General features: G+C 39.2%; 1 long non-coding RNA gene across 6 annotated transcripts in view; it reads left to right on the top strand.

Moving 5' to 3' along the window:
• Positions 1-12526, top strand: part of LOC308595506 — a 107857-nt gene that overhangs the window by 60599 nt on the left and 34732 nt on the right. For all 6 annotated transcript variants that reach the window (XR_014012058.1, XR_014012059.1, XR_014012060.1 and 3 more), the window contains 3 exons: positions 7177-7385; positions 8627-8737; positions 9418-9548. This is a non-coding gene — a long non-coding RNA (uncharacterized lncRNA). The remainder of the gene's footprint in view (positions 1-7176; positions 7386-8626; positions 8738-9417; positions 9549-12526) is intronic.

Genomic DNA, 12526 nt, shown 5'->3' with positions numbered 1-12526 from the left:
GCACGGGTTGCGATTCAGTGCTTCTGCAAATGCGCAAAGCACAATTTAGCACTTCTGCGCATGCACCAAAACCCGGAAGTAACCCGTTCCGGTACTTCTGGGTTTGGCGCGGTGTGCAACCCAAAGAAGCACAACCTGAAGTGTCTGTAACCCAAGGTATGACTGTATACAAATCTGATGTGATCAAGGTGGTGGAGTAAAGGTTACTACATTTGGGGCTTTTTAGTTTAAATAAAAGGCAAGAAAGAGGGAACACGATAGAGGTGTGTGATGTACGTGGTGTGGAAAAAGTGGGTGGAAGGGAAAATGTCTTCTCTCATAATATTAGACCTTGGAGTTATCCGATGAAGCTGATTTTGCAAGATTCAGGACTGAGAAAATAAAATACTACTTCACACAGTGCATGGTTAAAACCGGAATTTGCTCTCAAAAGATACAGTGATGGTCACCAACCTGAATGACTTTAAAAGAGGATTAGACAAATCCATGGGAGGTAAGACTATCGATGGCTTTAAGCCACAGTGGCTATATTCTACTTCCACTGTCAGATGTAGTATAACTGTGAATGCTAGCTGCTAGGAATCATGGGTGATGAAAGTGATGTGCTCAGGTTCTGCTTATGGGCTCCCCAGGGACATCTTGTTGGCCACAGTGGGAATGGTGCTGAACTTGATGGGCTTTTGGACTAATTCATCAGGCTTCTCACATGTTGCTTCATACAAAATGTGGCTTATAGATATGAGATCTCTGAGTCAAATGTAGTCCTCCTGAACCCATGGGGTTCCCCAGTCCCTGGTGCTGAGGGCAAATCAATGGTCCTATACTGAAGGAAATGGACAATTTTGCTTGTGTAAGAGATCCAATTGCAATGTGCATTTCCCAAATGTTTTTTTTTTTTAAAGTGGGAGGACACATATTGGAAAAGACGTATATATGATGTATATGAATGATCTGAAAGTAAGCGATGCAACCATTTTACTAGAGCTAAGCATGCCATGGGTTGGTCAGTATCTGGATTAGGGACTGCTTGGCACGTTACTTGTACGTTACTTTAAGATCCATTACGGAAGAAGGAGAAGAAGGCTGCAGGTTGTGCAGGTGTTTACTGAGCCAGATTCTCTTCCACAACAGAGTTGGAGACCACCGGGAGCCAAGTTGGTTGTGCCTAAGAGTGTCCTTGAAGACGTCTCTGCATTTGGTAAAACTTGTGGGTCTCAGTCAACACACATCTGTGTACCTGGAGACTTTCAGCTGTGCCTCCTTGCCTTTGGTACCTTCCTGCTTTTCTTTTCTATTTGCCAACCTACAGGCAAGAGGGATTTAGGGAGACACTGGCAGGTGAAGCAGTTATCATGCTAGCTATCCATATGTGTGCATGTAGGAATATGCATACTGACCGTTAGTGCCCTCTTCAAAAGCTAGTTGCTGTGTTGAGGACTAGATTATTATCATTTTTAATCATTGTTTGAAAAGCTCTATCAATTGGATGTGCCTTGAATGCTTGATGATGCACTACTGCATAGCTGGATTGTATCAGATCATCATTTGCCTAGAAAATATCATGTGTGGTATATTTTGTAATAATGAGCAAATGAGATGAATGCCAAGTGCATTTGAATACGACCACTTTGTTGTTTTCTGCTATTTCCTTTCTTTGCTGAACAGTTTCTTATACCAGATCAGGGGTAGGGGGGAATCACATCATTAAACAATAATTTTCTGAATTTTACCATTTCATTTAAAAAGAACGTACTTATTCAGGACACTAACGCTTTCCATGAAAATGGCTCTTTAGTACATAAGTGGCTATTTTCCCTTGCAGCCCGACTTCCTGGGGGTTTGACTGCAGAATAGCAGGTGTACTATTCCAAAGTGTCTTTACAAGTGGCTCAGCAGGGTCTCTGTGCTGTACATCCACGGGAGACAGCTCATCTGTTTAATCCTTATGTTTTAGTCAACCTTCCTTATTATGTGTGCAGGGCTCCAATGCTCAGCTGGATTTTGACTTTCAGAATGAATTGATGGAGCTCTTTGATCTTTGCTGTGTGTTGCATCTGTTTCATCTTTCATCCTAATGCACGATCTTCCCAACTCCAGCTTTATTTTTTCCACATGAATTCATCATGTATATATTTTTTACTTTGCTCTCCTATTTCTTTGTGTTCCCTTCTTACGGGCGTTGAACTTGATGTGGCATCATTTGAATATGACAGCTGTTTTGTATATGTAATTTAAGGATGCACAAGATGGCCGAAGAAATGTATGCTTAATTGGGAGGAACATTTAACACAAGTCAAATCTTTAAATGAGATAAAGAACCATCTAAAAAAAAAAAAGACAACCCGGACAAATTCTTGTAGACATTTCATGTGGTCATCATCAAGATAATGACTATATCATTATATAGTCTCCCATAAACATGTGATAACTTCTGCCTATTGAGAGGGGGGGAGGAATATAATAGAATTAAATAGACATTTAGCAGTGCCATCCTATACCTGCCTGTTCAGAAGTAAACCCCATTGAGTTCAACAGGGATTACACTCAAGCAAGTGGACACAGGATTGCAGTTTATGTTACTTTATTTGCTATTATGCATTATTGTGATACTTATTAAATATCCTAGGAAATTGCCCTCTTAGGAACTGAAATGCAGTGCAATTGTATTTTTCTGGCACAGTAGTATGTTGACGGAGGTAGCAATCTGCCTCTAAGAAGATGGAGATTGGATTGGCTTCCAAAGTACTTTAATTTCATTGATTGGCCAATATTGGACTTTACATTTGGTGCAATATTAGGATTCAGTGTATTTTAGAAGAGTAGGTCTACAATGATCCAATAAATTTCAGGAAGACTTTTACAAACCCTCTAGCAAATTTTCCAGACTTGTTTTTCGAGCTTGCCTTAGAACTTCAGTTCTAGGAAAGATATTTCTACCTTCCTTCATGTACTTTGCATGGAGAAAGTCCCAGGTTCAATTTCCAGGTAGGACTAGGGAAGACCCCTGCCTGAAACCCTGAAGGATTGCTGCATATTAGCTTAGACAATACTGAAACAGATGAGCCAATAACTGTGCATGTGACTATATGCAAACTTCTCCTACGCCCATATAGATAGTTATCTAGGACTTAGATTCTAAATTCTAAGATACTTGAATTTGTTTGCTTCAGGTACAATATTCCTGATAGCTTACTTACAGTTTAAAAATGAATGTGTATTGAGAGTGCATTATTGGCAGATTTGGTGGGACACGGGTGGCGCTGTGGGTTAAACCACTGAGCCTAGGACTTGCCGATCAGAAGGTTGGTGGTTTGAATCCCTGCAACAGGTCCCTGCTCCTGCCAACCTAGCAGTTCGAAAGCACGTCAAAGTGCAAGTAGATAAATAGGTACCGCTCTGGTGGGAAGGTAAACGGTGTTTCCATGTGCTGCTCTGGTTCACCAGAAGCAGCTTAGTCATGCCGACCACATGACCTAGAAGCTGTACGCCGGCTCCCTCGGCCAATAAAGCTAGATGAGCGCCGCAACCCCAGAGTTGGCCACGACTGGACCTAATGGTCAGGGGTCCCTTTACCTTTACCAAGGTGGGGTGGGGTGGCAGGTTGGGATTATGTAGGTGCACCAGTGGTGCACCAGTAGGTACACCAATCTGATGCTTCTGCTGGTGCAACTGACAACCTTGACATCATAACCATCCTGTTTCACCCCCATTCAGATACTTTGCATTGATACTGGTGTCGGAACGGCAGGTCCACCTTCCCTCCCCCAGATGCTGCTGGTAAAGTATATGAAAAAATCCAGAGGCCAGATGTAATATGCTAAATTTAACCCATATACAATAGACTATTGCAGTTCCTTTCTGTTTTTAGGTAATAAATGAAATCGTCCATAACACACTTAACTGCAAAACTTAGACTGCTGTGCCAGCCTTTCATCTCTATGTCATAGAGGAAGATATGGAATAAGAGGGTTCTTGAAACATACATATACAAAGCTCTGGAGTGATAATGCCATACATATAACTATATAGCTTATTTCTTACTCAAGGACTTCTTCCCTGCCACAAGCATATCATTTATTTTCATAAGATGGCTGGTTGAGGCAGGTAGGAATTAATAGGAATTTCAGCTGTTTTTGAAAGGATCACACTATTTCAACAATGATGATTCCTAGTGAGTTCTTCTTAATCCTGAAGACTTCACAGGTTCCTTGGCTGTTACTAACTTTATGAGCCAGGGTGGATGTTGGCGCTGAACTGTAGCAATAAATGACAAATAGCGGAGCAAATTAATACCTATCTGTCTTCATCAATCAGAAACACGTGAGAACTTATTTCCTGAAATGCAGTGGGAAAGGGTACAGAACCTTAAAAAGGAACCATGCTGCATTTATGTACAAAGAAATGACTATGAAGATTCTCACCCATACACTGCTGGCGGGTGTTAGGAAGTGGTGGTGTTCCTCTTCTGGGCTCCATGGAGAGGGGGACTCCAGTGTTGTGCAGCCACTGAAAGCGCAGGCCAGTGCACACTCCCCTCGGTGGTGGTCCCACCAGCAATAGCTCTTGTAAGGTTGAAAAAAGGGTCGTTACAGAGGTTGGGTAGAGCACGGCAGGCCTGGCAATGGATCTGCTGGATTCAAAGCCAACCCAAGGGAACTGATCTGATTGCATGTGCCTCATGACACCCCATCCCAGACCCCGTTAGGATTGCTCTCTTGCCCTAGGTACACACACAAAAAGAGGCTGCAGTCCTAAACATTTGTACTAGGAAGTAAGTCCCACTGACTCCTGTGTAGCTAACATTGTTAGCTATCCTAATATAACTCCACTGTTGAATCTGTGTGAGTAGCACTTTTATTTATCTGGCCTGTAGTCACTTTGGTGCCGCTAATGCAGCGGTTTGACTTCACCCTCAGAGGGGCACTCCATTGTCTCTCGAAACAGACAGATGCCAACAGTAGGCTGTCTGGATCTATTGGATGTTCTCCAAGCCATTCAGATACCTGAGAATTTACTCGGTTTGAGTTACATATTTGTTTCCATAAATATGACACTTGCTCTATGCAGTGATTTCATAATGAGCCCTGGAAAAATACACCATGCTTTCATGTGCAATGCCGTGCTAATGGGGAAAAATAGGCACCTGGTATCTGTAGATTCCTTCCCTCCATCATTGCTACATTTCTTTGGACAGCTCTCTCTCTCTCGCTCCCATTCTCTTTGGCAATCTAGGGGTGAAACTTTTCGTTCCAGGATAACTGCTTGTATGGTTCTACAGCAGCATGATTGGTCTCCTGTGTAATTTTGGAACTTCCCTCTTTAAAGACTTCCTTTCTCCCTCTCTCTGTACTTGTTCCTTTCCCTTTATTGTCTTGCTCCATCTCCTACGTTAAGTTTTGAATTTCAACTTTTGTTAAGGTTTTGGAAGCATTTCCTTAAATTTCCATTCATTTTGAGGGTTTTCTGGGTCGTTTTGGCCCCTTAACCACTTTAATTCTGAAACAGTCACCAAACATATTAGTTCATGTTGCATTGTATGTACACATATTGTTTATATTGCAAATTGTAAGACAAAACCAGGTTTGGGGGGGGGTAATTTTGCACAACAGCTGTTTCAAAACTTTTGCAGCTGGGTCATTATTACTTTAGTTTGGAAAATGAAGGGTGTAGGTCAACTTGGGATTGTTTGTGTGTTTATATCTAAATGCTCCAGATGTAAGCTTCCTTGGATTTTTAGAAAAATAAGTCTAGAAACATTTTAAATAAATAAAAAGGATGTTCTAAAAATAGTAGAATTTTATACTTGCATGGCTGAACTAGTTTTCTCCTGGCATTTTAAATGCAAGGCAAAATGCAGGTCATAACCAATTTCCACAAGTGTTTTGACTTTCGCCTCAAGAATAGAGATGGGTTGCATACTTTTTATGACAACTTTAGAAAGAACCAAGTAAATTGCTTGCCTCATAATCCTTAAAGTGCAGCAACATAGCTAGCAGTACCAGGCATGAAAGGCTTACAGAAAGAATATTTTGATTCCGAGATATGAATGATCGCTGCTAGCAATGACTAGTCAGAGTGGAGTTTCACAGTGTGTGTTTACTGTAACTCCTCTACAAGTGCTAATAGTACTTGAAAAAGTGAGATAAATTTTGCATTGCTCTGTAAAATCATCCTAGTCAGAGAAAGCACTTATATCCAATTTTTGAAATGTAGCTCTCAGCATGCTGTTTTCTATCAAACTGTGATATTGGGTGAAAACAAAAGTTTCTTTATGTTGCCCATGCTTTTTTTTTGTTCTTGAATTTAAATGACCCAGAATCTGCTGAATAGTTATTTTATTTTCATGACACGTCTTGCAGTAAGGATTCAACCATTTCCCATAGTTGTCCAATTTTTTTGGTCTGCTGTTTTAAATTGATGTATTTAGCATTTTTCAAGAGTGACAGTGAAATGTTAACTATTACTTAACTTACATTTATTTAGAAGGGAGCCTTCCTGTAACAAGAATTTAGGTGCCTGTTCCACTTGTTGGAGTTCCTAGGCTGTCAGACTAGTTAAGATGGAAGGTGCCTACAGAGAAGACTTTAATGAAAGCCAACTGCTTCTGTGGGCCCAATTAAGACTATCCAACTGTAAAACACAGCCCTCTGGGTAGAGTTGGATTGCCCATTTTGGGAGCAGGGGGGGAGCAAAGGGAATACCTAGTGTCATGGTTAAAAGGGAATTGTCTTAATGTTCAAGGGTTCTACCTAATCCCCTAAATTTTAAGTATGTATTATTAATAAGGTTAGCAGTGATGTCCCTCAGTGCAGGTTTACATATGCACCACTGCCTGAACTTGAAGCCCCCGTAACCGTTCTTGAGATATGGTTGTGCTCTTGGTCCCAAATCAATCTTGTCATTCCTCAGAAAGCAATGAAAGATAATAAGTACTATTCACCTGATTGCCTTCCTGCTCTGAGACAGCTGGTGACGCTTGTCTTCCTGATAACCAGGACTTTCAGATCTAAGGCAGGGATAAAGAAAAGCCGGGAGCTTGCTGAATCTAAATTTGACAGTCGATGGCAGTGTAGAGGGGTCAGGAGGGATAGAATCTCTGACACGTATAAGAAAGGAACAAAATTTATCTGCTCTGGTTGCAATGATTAGATGTCTCGTTGTCTGGCTTTCTTATAGTGGATGATTGATCGTGCCCGCCAGCTGCCTAATATCATAATTAACAAAGTTGCTACCGTGTCTGAGAAGTTTAATCGAAAAAAATTGCCAGCAGTATGATGCCATTGTCGCCCACAAAGATCACAAGCGTGGCAGAGTCGACTTTTGGACTAATGGAGCTGCAGAACTATGTGGCTGGAATGAGAAGCGCTGCACCTGAATGGCTAATGGTATGTCTGTTTTTTCACAATTGCATTTCCGCTCTTCGTTTTCCTTTTGTGCAGTCTAAGAAAGCATGAATTTTCATTTCAGGATGTCATGGGGTACCTACATTAATATTTGATGTTTCTTTATCTTTGTTTATTATCTGCATAACAAGTTTTAAATATCTTGCCTTTGTTAATTATTGTGCCAAACATTATTTAAATCAGCTGTGAATGTGGTAATTGCTGCTATGGTTTAGTGTCCCCCCCTCTCTTTTTCTAGCTGCTAATAGGTTCTCTAAGGTTTTTCCTCTTTTTGCCTGCATATACTGTATCTTTAAATGTATGATGCATAGCCTAGACCTCCTGGTATTATGCTAAGGAATGTTGTTAAAATATACACGTTTATGTATCTCCTTATGCATACAGAGGTAACGATACATGGTTAACAATCTTGACTCCAAATACCTCAAACCATTTAAGAAATAATCACATATCACAGTTCTTTATTTGAAATATTTATGTGTTTTATGGGTAAAAAATTGCTTTGCAGATCTCTTTCTTCTTTGCAGTTGTATTTTCTTCCCTCTTTGTGAGCGGTATTTGCTCACATAGTTGTCCCCAGAGTACATGTTGCTATTGCCAAGCTAACATATGACTCTGAATATTGACATTGATGGTTCTGTGTATGCACCCTGCAAAACAAAACAACAACAAAAAAGAAAGAAAGAAAGAAAGAAAGAAAGAAAGAAAGAAAGAAAGAAAGAAAGAGAAATAATGGGAAATTATTGAAAAATAAAGACAAAGGAAACACTACTGGATTTATGAAACAGGACATGAAAACTTGAAATAAGAAAACATTGTATATAAAGCCTGCATACTTTACCACTATTTTCATTTAATAAAGCCCATGGCATAAAAGGGGATATTTTCTTGGCTTGTTGAGAATTATAGAAGAAATTGTACATTTTAACAAAATTTGAAAATAGTTTCTACTGCAGCTTAAGTGAATATGCAGTAGCTATTGTGGTGGGTTGTCATTCTGATCACAGAAATATCCCTGAAAATATTCTATTTCACACTGGGCTCCCCCGCACCCCCCCCCCATTACAGTATGTCTGTCACCTGCAGATTGTAAACTATATTAAAACATTATTGATCCCATTGTACATTCACTAAGACTTTTAAGGATGATTCAGTAAGCATTTCATATTGGTAATTTATACTGTCTGGTCAAATTTAGTGATGATTTATTTTTTAATTCCTAGAAGAAGAAAAACAGCAGTGGCGGCTGATATTTTTCCTTTACTCAGGATATTGTTCTGAACTGAAATGCTATTTCTTGATCTGAAATGTGCTTTCCACATCATCAGTTATAGGTAAAAATGTTAACCTTGCCTGGCATTTTTATTGTTCACCATTGGTTTTTAAAAACTCAATAGTTTTCTTGGAAACAAAGAATGGTGTAAATATAGAAGTAAAAAAAACCAGATTAGTGATGCAAATTTCATACAGAAGGAAAGATTATGCTACTAGAACAAGTATATTGTTGTTTTAATCAGCACTCCCATAATAATTCATGTAATTGAGACTTAGGGCATTGTTAGAACTCAGCTGGAGAACTAAATGTCTATATGGATTACAGGAGGAAACGCTAAAGCAATGTCACAGCAGATGTGCCTGGCTTTTAACAGGATTAATTCCTGGGATATGTAGCAATGAACTGCTTGTAATAGTTTCAGAGGAACTAATAATTTTGAGAAATATGTTAATAGCAAATGTGCTAATATAAAGGGCTAGAAGATTAGCGATGCATTCTTTTGCACTGAAATAAGAATATAATAAATGTCTCCCAGGTGACTCAGGCTACAGCAATTTTTATTGGAGATTAAAGCTTGATGGACCTTTGCTCGGGTGATTAACCCTTCAGAAATTAAAACCTAGTGCTAAAGTATTCAGTCCAATTTAAATGCAAACAGAGGGGGGGGAAAGGTTATCATTCAAGTTTTTAAAAACCTTTTAATTTTCTTTTTTCCTCCTCCCCTATGTCATTGAGAAGACAGGCTAGTAAAAAGGAACATGATTCAGTTTGGACAAAGCTGTTCAAATGGCAAAATTGCTTTCCAGAATCCAGAGAAGAATATTCTTCAAAGGAATTTCAGAAGTAAGTGTGAGCCTGAGGTGAGACAGGTAGGACAGTAAACATTATCTGTTTAATATCTCTTAATATCAAGTTTAATTAGACTGTGTTCTTGCAAGTTGATTAACACTGGTAATTAATTTGTTAATGTTGCAGCCTAGCATAGAAAATGTTTCAAGACTTTAACTTGTACGAAGTATGAAAGTCTGCTTTTAAAGCTGACAAACTATTATGGAACATGTTGAGTCCATTCATTTACAGAGGCCTAAAAATAACATCTACACACTTTTCCAGGTTAAGGAAAAGGATTTTAGGATAGTCCTTGCTAGCAGTCATATACCACTGGTGATATTCAGTTGGATTAAACAGAATAGATCCATTGGTTTCAATAGGTTTATGCATCTTTGAACTAATGTTTGTAATCACTTGTGTTATCTTTCTGTGATTCTGCTTAGGTTATACACTGGCATTGACAATATGGCATTACTGCATTTAATTGAACTGGCGCAATATTTTGGAATTCCAAGCTTCATTCCATATGAAATTGAAGTTTCTTTGCAATATTTATGTTCAATGTATTTATTTATTTGTTAGCTTGTTTATTGTATTTGCAGGCATCAGCTTTCATTTCTTCTTATAAACTTTCATGAGTCATTTTGGGATTTTGATTTAGCACTTCCCACGGATTAAAGAAAAAAATCATAAAATGGCATGGAAAGGAAATATGGAATATTCACTTCACTAATGTCCAAAATGTTGATGAAATGCCATAATTTCAAATTCATTATAAAATCTTTATTTTTTTGAAAAATTAAACTAAAAGCAGAGTGAAAAATAGGCTCATTATGCAATAGAAATCAGTAGTTTAAGAGTATGGAAATAAAACACAGATTTGGGGTACATATGTTTTAAGCATTATAATGCAGAATTTGACTGCTGAATCCCTTCTGGTATTATTATTATTCTCCTCAGTTCACCTGCTATTACATAGGAAAAAAACAAGATGAGTTGAGGCTGCAATCCTATATTTACTTACCACACAGTAACTCTACTTCTGTCTAGACATGCATACAATTGTGCTGTATGCTAGTAATTCTCAAACTGGTTTTTGTGTGCACTTCCTTGAAGCATGTTTCTCCACATCCTCCTATATTCAATGCTGACACCTCAAGAATCTTGCTAGCATCATTTTACAAACGGATCTGCCATATTGCACCTGATGAGCAGGATAGTATAGAGGAGGCACCTTTTCATAGTTCTCCTTGGGACTTGGCTATACAGCTGCAAATAAAAAGTTTTAAGTGTGCTTTAAGTGCAATATACAATATGACACTTGATGGCGATGGTGAGTCTTATGGAAAATTCACTGTATTTTTAAAAAAACACTTTTTTCAAAAAAAGCATTTTCAGAATGGTTTTTATATGTGTGTAGATTCCTCCCAAATTAACTCTTTTTGCATCCTGCAGCTAGTGTGGTGAATCTAGTCTGCAGGTGTTAGCGTGTATATATAAGACAGGATGCAAAGCTCCCCAACTAATTTGCATGGAGAACAAGTAGACAAAAACCCACTGCCAGTCTCTCCAGTGTGGACTAGCAAACATTTTCTTGAGGCTTTTCAGAGTCACTACTGCGCCTTTAACTAGAAACTTCCTCATTGGAGTGTCTGACACAAACTGCTTCCTGTTCATTGTGGCATAGCATAGCTGGTTAACTAGTTATTCTTTACCAACACTGGGAGTTTTAAATTGCAGGTTTCTTTTCATTTCTTTAATTTTCTTCCATTTCTTTTTGACTGTGAATAGCGTCATTTTATTTATTTATTTTTAAAAAGTGGAAGCTTGGGGAATTGTACAATTATGGGGAAATTAAGAGGTAATTCATCACTAAAGTCACAAAAGGCAGCTTCTAATTAAAATGCCAGGTGAAGTTTGTTGAGTGGAGCTTACTCTAATAATAATAATAATAATAATAATAATAATAATAATAATAATACTCCACCCGTCTGGCTGGGTTTCCCCAGCCACTCTGGGTGGCTTACAGCAGATATAAAACATAGTAAAATAGTAAACATTAAATGGATACAGACCATTAAAAGGATACAGACCATGGCAATGCCCATTTCCAGAAACTATAACACTAATGTAGGAGTTAGGTAAGGGACGCAGGTGGCGCTGTGGGTTAAACCACAGAGCCTAGGACTTGCCGATCAGAAGGTTGGCAGTTCGAATCCCCGCAACGGGGTGAGCTCCCATTGCTCGGTCCCTGCTCCTGCCAACCTAGCAGTTCGAAAGCAAGTCAAAGTGCAAATAGATAAATAGGTACTGCTCTGGCGGGAAGGTAAACGGTGTTTCCGTGTGCAGCTCTGGTTTGCCAGAAGCGGCTTAGTCATGCTGACCACATGACCCAGAAGCTGTACGCCGGCTCCCTCGGCCAATAAAGTGAGATGAGCGCCGCAACCCCAGAGTCATCCGCGACTGGACCTAACGGTCAGGGGTCCCTTTACCTTTAGGAGTTAGGTGGAGCCACCATTTTAGTTCTACTTCTAAAAATGATTGCAGAAAAGCAAAGTGTCAGCAGCGTTAAGGGCTCCAGTATGGAATAGGTCTAGGTGAGAAACCTACTACAGTACCTGAAATCTAATTTTCTCTATTTACAGATTATTATTATTATTTTTAACAGGAGAAAATGTGTAACAATGCTAGCGCACGAGTTTGTGAGAGGCTTCCACAACTTCCAAATGAAGGCGGGGAATTAAATGCTGCTCTTGCAGTAAAAAGGCCCTGTGGCCATAGAGCAGAAGATGCAGATTTTGTTTTTAATTTGAAAGAGGCCTTCTCACACCCTTGGGTTAGGTCAGAGTGGATTTGTAGCTATGGCCAGGGTGTGTGGGTGGAATTTGGGGAGGATACAGTTGGGACTGGTGGAATGCAATCTCCTATATGAGACGGGGGCCTCAGCCAGTGTTGAGAAACACTGGCCTATATCCTCCAGCATAGCTGTACAATGAATCAATTAATCAATTAATAA

Source organism: Podarcis bocagei (genome assembly GCF_964188305.1).
Source record: "Podarcis bocagei genome assembly, chromosome: 10".
Taxonomy (NCBI): domain Eukaryota; kingdom Metazoa; phylum Chordata; class Lepidosauria; order Squamata; family Lacertidae; genus Podarcis; species Podarcis bocagei.
The sequence above is the reverse complement of the archived record's forward strand: the minus strand, read 5'-3'. Positions and strand labels throughout refer to the sequence as shown.